Genomic DNA, 14,858 nt, shown 5'->3' on the forward strand with positions numbered 1-14,858 from the left:
CCTAGCTGAACACTAAATTACCCCTTGGTATGCGTGAGAGGATGAATGGTTGTCTGTCTCCTTGTGCCCTAAATTTGGTTCGCCACCGATTCAAGGTGTCACCAGCTTGTTGCCCGTAGTTAGCTGGGATAGGCCACAGCACCCCATGTCACCCTTGTGAATATCGGCGTTTCAGAAAAATAATGAATTGATGAAAGTTTTAAAAATGAAACACTCACGACACATGACATGTACATGTATGAGAATAATTTTCTACTTGCTAAGTTCGAAACTACACACATGATTTTACAATTCAAAACGTATTAATTACCAAAAAAACAAATAACACGGTACCTTACGATTGATAGCAATTTACGACAAACCAAATGGGGGCGGTTGAATAGGAGTGCACTGAATTTGTAGGTTAGAAATGTTCCAAAATAGAATGTCTATCACATTATCACACAAGCCCCACACCAATCTATCTCCACTTCCACTTAAAAGATGTATTTTATGTTGCTCATTCTCAATAATGTATACAGTCATACCTTGAGATACAAGCTTAGTGCGTTCTGGGACTGATTTCGTATGACGATTTACTCGTATCTCAAATCTACGTTTCCCATAGAAATGAACTAAATGCAAACTAATTCGTTCCCACCCTTTGAAAAAACACCAAAAAATTGCATATTATAATGGATTTTTTTTTGTATTGGTTTTAATTCACCATCTACTAACAGTGTAACAAATAACTAGTAATTATGATGTTTAATAATAAAATTAGACAATATTCAATTCAATACGGAGTTCGCGGATGGAAGAGAGAGACATAAACTTGACGGATGCGCTCGTAACGTAACATAAACTTTAAATTTAATTTAAATGAACTTAAATTCCTAGACATCCACAAACTGGAAAAAAGTTTTAATCTTAGGTTACACTAAATTTAAACCTTCTTGTGTAATAACCATGACAAAGGGGTTAATGTAATCCAATGTGGCTTTCATGGCAAACTTCCTACTTCTCCATACGTATTGGCTAGCTAGCTCAGTCAGATGTACACTACTCATGTTTTTTGATTATTTTGTGCTTAATATCGATTGTAATCATACCAGTTCTTTCCAGTACCCCCATATGCACCGCCTTGCTTTGGACCCATTGTGTTTCCCTTAATTATCTTAATCCCTTAATTATCTAACACAAAAAAAACCATGCAAAAAAATGCAAAAAAAACAAAAACAAACACTCCACCCAGTGCTCGTAGACATCGTTGCACGGGGGAGATTTGGTGAGAAAGACAGTGTGCTGAAATCATAAGCAGCCTCTTGCGTCTCGACCACATTTCTGTCTTGTATGCTCGTATCGCAAAATTTGTCTTGTATCTCATGGTAAATATTTGCTCGGAATTTTACTGGTATCTCAAATTCCTCGTATTTTGGGGCACTCGTATGTAAAGGTATTACTGTAATGCCATTGTCATATTCCACATAATAAATGTGTACAAAGAACTGTGAGTACCTTCAGTTTGGAGGAGTTCATTGTCATGTTTAAAAAGTGATAAAATGGCTTACTTTACTGTAATATTTCACTTTCTGTCGCAGTGTGAGAATAAGGATACATTGGTTTTTGAGTGATGCAACATTTCATTCTTATTAATAATAAAATACTAAAAACGGCCGTTGTTGCCTTATACTAGTGGAGTTTCATAAAGATCCACATATATCGTAGGACCTGACAAAGAGAACACTTTTTGTTGTTAAAATACATCTAGAAAGAACATTTTAAAGCAAACATTCATACCTGGCATCTTGCTTTTACATGAGATTCTTATTGCAGTCCGTGAAAGATAACACATGAAGGTAATATGAGAGACACCCGTGTTTGTTGACCACAATGCCATGACAACTACTTAGGAACTGACTATAAGGACAAGCAATTTGGGTCTCTGAAGGTAATGTCCCCTTATATTCTTTTTAAAAAATGCCTTAAATGTTTGCTTTATTTAATTACCAAGCTATATTTGCCATTGATGCTTTCCAGGTAAATTGTTTTGCTCTGAATGCCCTACTTGTACTTTATAATTTAAAGAGTGACTTAATAGGCGCGCAGAACATGTTTGTTAGCCAGGGTAAGAGAAAATGTGTGCCTTTTTATGCTTCCCTATAAGGGAGGATGGCTGTTTTTAAAAAATGAGATGAAATGCAACATTCTTTGGTGCAAAGTGCCCGGTGCCTTGGTGACTATTAAATTACAGCCCTTATCCATTTTTCATGAAAAAAGAAAAATAATGTCAAGAAAGATTTGATGTTACACTGCCACATGGAAAGAGGAAGTGGCTTTTGTTAGGAAACACAGAGGCCAGTGTCACTCTGGATTAGGGCCTGATTGGGTTTAGTAGACTGCATGATGGACATGGTCACTCTCAGAGAAGCAGAGGAAGACTGCTGAAGGTCAATTTTAGAATGAATAAATTTTGTTAGAGGTAGCCTGGAGGTGGAGTGGTTAGCGCGTTGGCCTCACATTCGGAGTTTGAGGGTTTGATCTCAGGTTGGTCCTCACTTTGTGGAGTTTCCAAGTTCTTCCCGGGCATTGTGGGTTTTCTCAAGGTACATTAGTTTCCTCCCACATAATGGATTTACGTAAGTCTCTCTCTCTCTCTCTCTCTCTCTCTCTCTCTCTCTCTCTCTCTCTCTCTCTCTCTCTCTCTCTCTCTCTCTCTCTCTCTCTCTCTCTCTCTCTCTCTCTCTCTCTCTCTCTCTCTCTATATATATATATATATATATATATATTTATATATATATATATATAAATATATATATATATATATATATAAATATATATATATATATATATATATATATATATATATATATATATATATATATATATATATATATATATATATATATATATATATATATATATATATATATATATATATATATATATATATATATATATATATATATATATATATATATATATATATATATATATATATATATATATATATATATATATATATATATATATATATATATATATATATATATATATATATATATATATATATATATATATATATGGATAGATAGTGAAAGAGAGAAAGTGAGAGAGAGAGTAAATAATCTACCATGTAGCTGATGCAATACAAATAAAAGACAAAAAAATCATTAGGGTCGTGGGGGTGCTGGAGCCAATCCCAGCTGTCTCTGGAACAGAGGCGGGGTACACCCAGCATCGGTGGCCAGCCGATCGCAGGGCACAATGAGACGGACAAACATTAACACTCGCACCCATACCTAGTGTCCAATTTTGTCACAGGAGCGGCCCGTTTGTCCAACCTGGCTTGCCGTTAAGGCAGAGCAGCTGGAATCAATCTGTTGATTACTTCCTGAGTTTGTATTCCAACATCAATGAGGTCTAGTATCATGGTTGGATTGTCCTATAATTCCCGCCTATTCCTGGATGTCACTGCGTAGATTCCATAGCCATGCAGCCACGCTACCTTACTCCTCAATACCACTCGTTCTCCTGTTTCCGTTTTTTTTTTTTTTTCCGTTTCACAAGTCCTCGTTGTTTTGTAAAATCCCTTCTAAGTTATTAAATATTTTGTTTTTAAGCTAATTACTTCATCCCCATCCCGCTTCCCCGCGACTGGGTCTTAATACTTTCCCGATCGCGCCACCACGACGCGGCGCGATGATAACATTTTGAGTGTCCAATCAGACTACCATCCTTGGTTTTGGAATGTGGGAGGAAACCGGCATACCCGGAGAATATGCAAACTCAACACAGGTGGACCGACCGGGACCTCAGAGCTATGAGGCCGACGCACTAACCACATGCGCCACTGGGCCGCCTTACATACATTGACAATGTTAATCACTTTTAGTCTTGAAGCATTGAAATGTTATATTATGATATTTTTGCCCATTTTATGCCTGAGTATAAGTGAGAAATATTGTAGCATGGCCAGAAAAATAATAATGCCATATGTGGCCTGACCATAAGATTATTGAGTGCACCGTAGTAATATTCATATTTTCTATGACGCGATTTTTCTGCTACCCTCATTTAAAGGTGGATGATTAGAAGTTAAGTGGATAGTATGCTCAATAGACCAGTATTTGGGGGTTTTATTGAAAAAATGTTTGAATGTTATTTTATTAATGGACCCTGATAATGTGCATGGATATCCACTGGTCTTTGCCTCGTTAACGTAGACCGCACACTGGCTCTGTTTTCATAGACTTCTTACAGTATGTGTAATTTGAAACAATTACCAAAACACTAACCCACTTGTTACAACACTCATTTTTCCTCACAAATACAAACCACAGATCCAATAGTATTACATGTTTTCCAATCATGCCCCAGTGGAGCAACAGTGCTCAGTGAAAAAAAGGCCTGCATTTCATACTAGCTCACATGGTACGGGATAATCTTTCACACTTAGCCTGGGGTTTGTTTTGCAATTTCAGCAGAAACTTGTGCAAACTATGTGAATTACCATAGTAAATATGTAAATATATCAATTGATGTCCTGCCAGTTTGAATAAATAAGCTAGTTAAACAATCCTCTAAAAGATATGATCAGATGATCTCTAACAATAAACAATTTCCTCTGTCCTTTTGTCCATAGAAGTCACAATGGTTTGCGTAATAATTACTTCAAAGCAGTGATGGACATCTTTTGGGGGAAGGAGGGAGGGATAGAGGGAAGAAGAAAGAGGGAGAGTGAGAGAGAGAGAGTGAGAGAGAGAGAAAGAGAGGGAGAGAGGGAAAGGGGGAGAGAGAAAGAGTGAGAGGCAGAGAGAGGGAGAGAAAGAGAGAGAGAGAATGCTACAGAGTGAGAGAGAGAGGGGGAGAGGGATTGAGAGAAAGGGAGAGAGGGGAAGAGGGTTTGGGAGAGAGGGAGAAGTAGAGAAAGACAGGTGGAGAGAGAGACAGGGAGAGAAAGAAAGAGAGCAAGAGAAAGAGAGAGAGAAAGAGAGAGAGAGAGAGAGAGAGAGAGAGAGCAAGAGAAAAAGAAAGAGAGAGAGAATATTAGAGTGTGAGAGAGAAATAGAGGGAGAGAGAGAGAAAGAGAGATAGAGAGAGAGAGAATGTTAGTGTGAGAGAGAAATAAAGGGAGAGAGAGAGAAAGAGAGATAGATAGATAGAGAGAGAGAGAGAGAGAGAGAGAGAGAGAGAGAGAATGTTAGAGTGTGAGAGAGAAATAAAGGGAGAGAGAGAGAATGTTAAAGTGTGAGAGAGAAATAAAGGGAGAGAGAGAGAATGTTAGAGTGTGAGAGAGAAATAAAGGGAGAGAGAGAGAATGTTAAAGTGTGAGAGAGAAATAAAGGGAGAGAGAGAGAATGTTAGAGTGTGAGAGAGAAATAAAGGGAGAGAGAGAGAGAATGTTAGAGTGTGAGAGAGAAATAAAGGGAGAGAGAGAGACAGAAAGAGGGAGAGGCAGAGAGGAAGAGAGGTCAGTGAGGGAGAGAGGGAGAGGCAGAAAAAGAGAGAAGTGAGAGAGTTAGAGAGAGAGAGAGAAAGGAAGAGAGGGAGGGAGAGAGGGAGAGGCAGAAAAAGAGAGAAGTGAGAGAGTGAGAGAGAGAGAAAGGATACGAGGGAGGGAGAGAGGAAGAGAGGTAAGTGAGGGAGAGAGGGATCGATCATCATTCCCACAATTAGGCCTCTTGTGACATTTTTTTATGGTGGAAAGTTTTCAAAGTCATTTTTCAAGGTTGTCCTTTTCCTCTTTTTTCAGAAACATACATAATCTGTTAGTATCAGAGGAGCACACATGCATAAATAATTGCCCAATCCACTTTAAGGGGGGCAGCGTAGATTAATTAAGGCTGAATACTAATTATGTTTTCTGTCTACACCAACTGACACTGTTGTTGTTTTATTAAGAAACTATTGGGTGGGTAACAATTACTGTGCACAGCATCAAAAAGACCAAAGTTGGAGGGTAAAATTGCCTATAGTATATTTTTGAGAGTTGCATTAAATTAGATGCATTTATTTATTATTAAAGAGATTTGTATCTCCTTAAAATCAAAGTGCCCTCAATTTATGTCTTGTTGCATTCACATAAAATAAGATTCAGTAATTTATGTCTCCAGCAAAACATTGCATCATGCATAATAATGGCAACAAAAACAACTGTGACAATATTGTAATATTGCATCTTTATGAAAACTGGAGAACTCAAAAGATGTAAGCCTTGTCATTTTCAAAAAACACCCATGTCCTTGACTCCTTTGCCTATTGCTTGGAGAGTCTTTCTGCAAATGGGAGCTTTAGCTCTGTGAAGATAATTTTTTTGTTGTCCACGCTCTCCTGGCGCGAGAGTACACTGGAATCGACCAAGACAGCTCAAAGCCGAGGCCTTGTTTACAGCTGCGTGGGGAAGAAAACAGGCAGACATAAATGAGGTTTGACGGTTTCATGAAGCACAGTTGCTTGACAGCAGATTCAATGTGACTGGGCTGAACTGGGCGATGATCCGTACAGTATGCAAAATTCACTTTCTAGCTGGTCTGTGCCCACCAGCCCCCAGCAGCAAGCGGTCTTCCCCAAACCCTTCTAGCTATGCCTTTAAATGCAAAAAGAAGTGAACAAGCCACTGTTGTGCTAAATTCCTTTTACAACAATCACATTTACCAAGAAAGTAATGGTAGGGGAGGAGATATTGTTTATTGCATGAGTTACATATTATCTTTTTCTTACAAGTTCATGTGTAAAAGGAATGTTAAAGAAGCAATTTGTATGCTACAAAATGAAAAATGAAAGCAGATAGCAGAGACATGAGAGTGATAAATATTCTTCTCAATATGCATGTTGCAATTGACCCAAATGTCTTGGCACAGGGTGCTGGTGCAGCACCTCACATTTTACATATTTATGCCTTTAATATACCAAGAAGGCTACTAGTACATAACTAAGCATGTACACTTCATTGTTGACGCTGCAGTTATCAGTCTAATCTTTTTTGTGTGTCCCTAAGGATTAAATTGTTGTTTATCGTTTTAGAAATGCAACATCTGCATGTTCCATCCGGTTATGGAACATTAAACAACAGGCCTTGTACTGTGAGGAGCATGCTGTCAATGTCAGTGGGATAAAGGAAGCGAGATGAGAAGCAGGCATTACGCTTAGCTCTCGAGACGCACAGGCTCACGTGGTGTCGCGTGGATTAAATTTTAACTGACAATGACCTGAAGCAATCTGCCTAGGGTATACTTGTACAGTATGCACTGTACTCCTGGTGTTTATTTTCCAGTTTGTATTTCCACTGCTTCTTTTTCTTTGAACTTAAATTAGGCTACAAATATAGGGTCTGTTGTCAGGTGACTTGCAGAACTGAAAGCACATTTGGTTTCTCACTGTCAGAAACAATGACATTGTTAGAAAGGTTAGAGCAAGACCAGTGAACAAAATAGTGAGTAAATCGTAAAGCTGTTCATTGTAGTATCTAGTAAATGTGAGTGTTCAAGGAACCAATTTGGAGAAGTAAAACTGAAGTTAATACAAACCCTAAACAGACACATCATCAGGTGCTTAATAGCACGAATGGTAGACATTCATTGCGGTCTGAAAAAAGGATCCCTCCCTTTTATGGTACCTTAAAGACTGTTTTGTAGCTTATGTTCTGCATGAGCAGACAAACAGATAAATGAGAGAAATAATATACCTGAGAAGCTACTTTTAATTTAAAAACAACTGCCACTTTACCTCAGAATTAAAACTGTCATTTCTTCAGGTCAAAATGCTGCTCCATCATTATTTAATGCATGTTAAGTAGTTGATTTTGAATTTATTCTTATTTTATGTTGCACATTGTAAAAAAAATGAGCAACAAATAAATATCAAATACATTCTTCTAATTTATATTATTTTAATGGCATATTTTTGTATGCAAGGCCATGTGGGACTTTTTGGGGTATTTTGGGCTATTGGGCTTGATTTCACCAGTTTTGATGCCATTTAAAATCTTCCAACGAATCAGTGCAGAGTGACAATTATAATAATTTGAAATAATTCAATACCATGAATTAAAAACATATTTTTACATTTATTTTATTTTATTACGTGAAGAAATATTCTTATTTTTTGTTGTTGCAAAAATAGCACAAAGAAAGCCTTTTGGAGTTCTGTAATAAATTCTGTAATTCAGAATCACTGGAGGTTTATATTATTATCCCTGGGTTTGTTAATGTAGTCAGGATTACACACAAATTGTGAATAAAGTTTTTTTTTTAAAACAACATTGCATGCAATTGCTAAATAATAGGCACCATAATGTCAGAATTGACATTAAGTGACACATAATGGTGAAGAAATAAGGGTATATTAGATAAATTGCCTAACTTCTTATAGCATTTTCAAACACAATTTATGTAGAATGCTGTTGGTGGAGTAGGGATAATTCCACAGTAAAATTGATTTTCTTCTGTGTTGTATATTTAACGTGCCACCTGATGGTGTAGAAGTTCAATCACTTGACTTTGGTGTGGGCCGATGCGGGCTCGATTGCCGCTGGTGGCAGTATGATTGTGCGTGCGAATGGTTGTCTGTCTGCCCTACAGCTTTCTGGCGACTAGTCTTTGGTGTAGTCTGCCTTTTGTCGACTGGGATAGGTTCCAGCCAACCATGCAAACTTTACAAGGATGTGTGGTTTGGAAAATGAATGGATAAATGAATTGTATATTTATAAATGAATACATATACATATACATTTTTACTTTTTGTTAAAATTCAATCAAATCTAATAATAATTTGACTATATCAGTGAATAAGATGTTCTTCCGTCATATAAAATCTTGATCTCTTTAGTGTTGATCCGAATCCTTTGGGTTGGAAATATTATGTTTTCTTAAAGATTTTTGCATCTACATACTATGCCATACTAGCTATGTAAAACCTAACTTAATTTGCTTTTAGTTTTGGGTCAAAGAGTCAAACATAGAAATAGAAGAAGCTTGGATTTTATATTTATTTTTTGTCTTAATTAAGTAAAACGCTATCCATAGTAAAAATGTCTGACATACATTAGCGTGGAGGCAACTCAATTTGCAAGTATCTCATACCTGTGATCCTCTGCCGATAACTGCCCTTATAATTGATTATGATTCCCCGTACAAATCCCCGAAAAACCTTACAAACACCGTACGACGCATGTTTACTCGCAGTAACTCGTTTCTTACTAGGTGGCTCCTCCATGCTTGCTTCTACGACATTTACTCTATGCATGTCATCCTTTATCGATATTGCCGTACGCACTGCTAAAAAATACATACGATTGAGGATAATTTTTGCTGGTATACCGTGACAATAGTAACGATCGATGACATTAGCGTCGTTGGATACCAGCCTATGAGACTATCTGGATTTTAGCCAAAACGGTCTTGTTGAGATCGTTTTTCATAAATATTGGCGATTTAAAAAATAAAAATATCCAAAAGTCGGTGTACGGCGTACATGATTTGAAATGGTAAAAAAACGTATAAAATACGTATAAAACGTAAAAGTTGACAGGTATGGTATCTATTTCGTAATCTAAAAATTCTATGTTGATCTTCCAATGCCATTTAGAATTTTAATACTCTGAGAAAAAAAAAATCACAGTTCAGTTCATCTTCCATACGGTGTATCTTCGTAAGGGTTCCAGAGCATATCCCAGTTAACTTTGACCGAAAGGCAGACTACACTCCAGACTGGTTGACAGTCAACCATAACGCACACACAAAGACAGACAACCTTTTGCACCACCAGCGGGAATCAAGCTCTTGCCTGCCCGCACCAAAGTCAGGCGAATGAACTCCTACCCCATTGGTTGTTTCACTTTAACTTACACTATGTTTAAGTGGTTTTGTATGAGTCCTTAATATGCTGCCATTTTTTTCATTTAAACAAAAACATGGATTAATTTTCTGATTATAGTTTCTTCCTACTTTGAACGTTCTCCAAAACATCATTAGTCTTAGAATTGCAGATGCGTAATGAAGATGAGAAGATAATAGAAAACACATGATCCACCGATGGCCCATTTTCCTGTCTTACACTCCCCGAGTTTTTGTAATTCAGAAAACTGATTGGTACCGAATCAAAAAGAAAATGATTTTTAAATAAGTTACAATTAAATAAGCATTAATCCCAATGGTAAAAATGGATGTCTTGCTGTAGGGCTTACTGAATGTAAAAACAGATTTACAAAAACTCCTCTTACCAGATTGGTCTTGCAATTGTGCCCTCTCTATTTTAATTACTCTGTCTTTTAGAGTTTAAATAACCCTCCCCATCCCCAACCACTTAACCCCTTGATTTTCTTCTTTGAAATTAAATATTGTTTATAAATACATGCCGTTCATGGGTATGAGTGCAAATCATCAACAAAATCTGCATAAAATGATGCTTAAAAAGCCTCAAATGCTTTGAGCAAAAAAGCCCCTTTTGTATATGGGTTAGCCTTATGTAAACATATCCATAACCAAAACAACAATTTATGAGCTTTACCTCAGCACTTATATTATTCTCTGGGCCAAAGAAATGAGAGAAATGTGGGACTGCTGAGTTTGTTCCACATACAACTGATTTCAAAGGGAACTTGCCTGCTTGCCATATCATACAAGGATACTGTAGGCCACCTACAGTTTTGTTACAGCACAAATGCAGTGTTGTTGGATTATACAGGAAAAGAATTAGGTTTAACGTCTCAGTTTTATATCTTATGTAAATGTTTTTGTACCTTAACAAAATAGACGGATCCAGTCTGTGTAATATTTTTTTCATTCCATTCATTCATCTTCCATACCGCACATCCTCGTAAGGGTTGTGGGCTGTAAAAAGAATCAAATGCATTTATATATATATATATATATATATATATATATATATATATATATATATATATATATATATATATATATATATATATATATATATATATATATATATATATATATATATATATATATATATATATATATATATATATATATATATATATATATATATATATATATATATATATATATATATATATATATATATATATATATATATATATATATATATATATATATATATATATATATATATATATATATATATATATATATATATATATATATATATATATATATATATATATATATATATATATATATATACATATATATATATATATATATATATATATATCTATATATATATATATATATATATATATATATATCTATATATATATATATATATATATATATATATATATATATATATATATATATATATATATATATATATATATATATATATATATATATATATATATATATATATATATATATATATATATATATATATATATATATATATATATATATATATATATATATATATATATATATATATATATATATATATATATATATATATATATATATATATATATATATATATATATATATATATATATATATATATATATATATATATATATATATATATATATATATATATATATATATATATATATATATATATATATATATATATATATATATATATATATATATATATATATATATATATATATATATATATATATATATATATATATATATATATATATATATATATATATATATATATATATATATATGCTACTCAGAGAATGAAGACAAATCTCTAAACTATTCCAAATCAATAAAGAAAACGAGGAATCATAGTATGAAGAAAAGTAGTATGAGATTAATTTACTGGACATACCTTTTCTATTAGTGTACTAGTGAAAAAAATACAATCTACGTTGCTTAGCCGAATCTTTCAGGAACGATAGGCAATGGTTAGAAAGGGGACTCATTGATAATTGGAGAAAAAAAGAAGACCTGATTGAATGCCTCATGTCCATATACTCACCTTTCTTGCTCTACTGCTGAATTCCATTGATGAAATTTGTCCATTTCGATTTTGTCATCATTTTTAGCCACTGTGTAATGTGACTGGTTTATTGTTTTTGTTAGTTGCTGGATGTTTTGATTTACTTTGTAGTTTTCTTGATATGCCGTAATTACTATACTTTTTATCGTTGTTACCCTTGTTTTGCAATTCAGGACCACTGTTGAATCACCGTTATTGAGTTTGCTAGAAACTCCCATGATATTTGACACTGGTATTGAGTCAGTCTCTAGCATTACAGCAAACAAACCAATATTACAAAAGTATTTTTTGAAGATAATGCATAACTATATTAATTCATTTGAACAGTTAAGAATAAAAGTAGTGGAAAGGTGTTGAAGTATGACTGCTGTATATTAGAAGAATTTTAAAGGAAGATTATTTGTGGTTTTGGAACTCAACTGAATAGTGTGGATTGTGCTTGGGTTTTTCCAATGAATAGATATTTTAGTTTTCAAACCAACAGAATCAATATGGATGTACTACATCCATCACTGCGTACATATTTTTCCTGGAGAATGTTGTTGCATGTGAATTAATAATAATAATTAAATAAAAAAGAGGAACAGACAGGACATATTTTAATGTGACCTTCATTTCAAATTCATGTCAACTTTTCTTATCTATTTAAGATGAAAATTTTTTCCACTCCTGTTGTTCAATTAGCGCTTGACCCCTTTAGCGGCGATGTAAATTAAATGACATTTCAGTGTCGTCCCATATTTAAAATACTGCGTTAGTTGCGGATCATAAATGATGATCTTCATTCTGTAGCTAATTTATTCATTTAACAATTTCCCTCCAGAAGTTACAGCAGAAGGCTCTGCAGCAACCTAAGCAGAAGAAATCTAAGCCGGCTGAATTTCTGATGGGTGAGTCCTGCTTGATGAGTTATTGCTCATAATTTGTGTAAGGATTAATTAACTAATTACAGACAAATGGCTGTGGGCTAAATTTTGCTCTTGCTTGTCAGGGCGCAATTTGTAATTATTTTAATCATTTCTTCTTCTCTATCCCCCCGCCTCTTCTCCAAGATTCTGATTTAATTTTAACTTAATTGTATTTTAGTGTCATATGAGGAGGATGCGTGAGAACATCCCTTGAGCAGACATTTCACCAATTGCAACATTTTGTCTGAAAATATGCTTCATATTATAATGGGCCAGTTTGACCTCACACTTACATTTATGCTTCACATCCCAGTGTGTATTTTTATTGATATTTCTGCTTATTTTGTCAGTAAAGGGGATGAGGTAGATATAGAAAACCCAGCCTTTGACAGAGCTTTGCCTTCTTCCTGTTTAGCTGCCGAGAGATATTCGAGGTGACAGGCCAGATAGCGCCTTTACAGTTCATAAAAAATAAACATTAAAATTAAATAAATGAAAATAGAGCTGCAAACCCAAGCCAAATAAAAAGGTGGAGATTCATTTTTCATTAGCCTCAAATTTGTTGGCCATAGATGTGTTCCTGATCTAACCTCGACTCATGCTTTCTATCTAACTCCTTTCAGGGGCCCCTTGGTGCCTGCATTCCAAAGTGAGCATGTCCTAACAAGCAAAAAAGCCCCTCCTATAACTCCATAGTCCATTGGAGAACTCTACACTAGTGGGTGTTCTGTCTCTATCTAAGAGAACCCTCGACACAATCAGCCTTGACTCCCACTCTCAGCTCCATGCCTTGTGGTGGGCTGGAGTCATAGGAGAGTACATTTGCATACACTATACAATGATATCGAGCCCATGTGTTGTCTGTGGCGCTGCACTCGCAACGCCCCCGAAACACGGCTTGAGGCCTATCAGGCATACAAATATGCCCCTTTATAATTCAGTATGTCAGGGTGAACTCTTGAGGAATGGGATGGCAAATTAGGATGCGTCTAATGTTGCCAGTGTGCCAGTTTTAACAGGAATGAGTCACATGTCAGTTTCTTGATTTGTGTCGTTTCTTTTTCTTCAAGTGCATAAAATGTAATCATAATTACTATATTGCTGTAATTGTATGCAATTCATTATCAGGATGGAATTTGTACGATATAGGTCTTTATATATCCAATATTTTATAAAAAAGGTTAAGAATATGAACAACATTTAATATCTTCCCCCAAAAAAGTCAAACACTGCACACACATAATACATGGGATAAGATATAGTACTTGCTGCATTAATAGATAAATAAAGACGATTTAATAAGAAATATATTCTTGGATATTTTATTTATCCAATAATTTTCCATAGCGCTTATCCTCACAAGGGTGGCAGAATATTACTTATCATAGAATAACTTGCAAAAACTATTGCAGTTATTATTCACTCTCATTAGTTACAGTATTTTGGATATGAACCCCTTCTTATATTATAACACAATATAATAGTATCAAAGTTCTTTTATAATATTATCATTTGTTGATTGGTAACATTGACTTATCTCAGACAAGTGCAGGTAGGCGTACCTAAAATTGTGACTCGTGAATGTCAAACTATAATGCAGGTCAGGTGGATAAATATGTAATTTTGAAGTAGATCATATAATACATATAGTGATGTGAAAGACTAAAATTACAGCTAATTGCATAAAGTTAAATGGGTCACATGGTTTTATTAGCACCCAAATTCAGTGCTCACTATTGACACTGAGGAATGCGTAGCACATAAATACCCAGTATTGAATCAGAAAAAAAGGAAGTATTTCATCAATCTAGTATTTGACTAAAGTCAATGAAAAGCATTTCATTAATTGTCTATATATTGAACTACCACAGTTTTTTTTTAGTAGATATATGGACATTTCATTCTGGTCATTCACCTCATGCTGCATCTCTGAATATTGCAAATGAGATACCAGACTTCCTATAAGTTAATACTTGGAATGGTGAGCTCTTTAATTCGTATTTTTAGCCTTGCAAACTGGGAAGTACATGCAAAACT

General features: G+C 34.6%; 1 protein-coding gene across 1 annotated transcript in view; it reads left to right on the forward strand.

Annotated features, from left to right (window-relative positions):
* Positions 1-1,908: 1,908 nt before the first annotated feature.
* The window catches only part of ofcc1 (orofacial cleft 1 candidate 1), a 106,828-nt gene continuing 93,878 nt past the window's right edge, over positions 1,909-14,858 (forward strand). The window contains exons 1-2 of the mRNA XM_077735747.1: positions 1,909-1,930; positions 12,737-12,803. The gene's annotated coding sequence lies outside the window, so the exon portion shown is untranslated. The remainder of the gene's footprint in view (positions 1,931-12,736; positions 12,804-14,858) is intronic.

The sequence above is a fragment of the Stigmatopora nigra genome, chromosome 16 (assembly GCF_051989575.1).
Source record: "Stigmatopora nigra isolate UIUO_SnigA chromosome 16, RoL_Snig_1.1, whole genome shotgun sequence".
NCBI lineage: Eukaryota > Metazoa > Chordata > Actinopteri > Syngnathiformes > Syngnathidae > Stigmatopora > Stigmatopora nigra.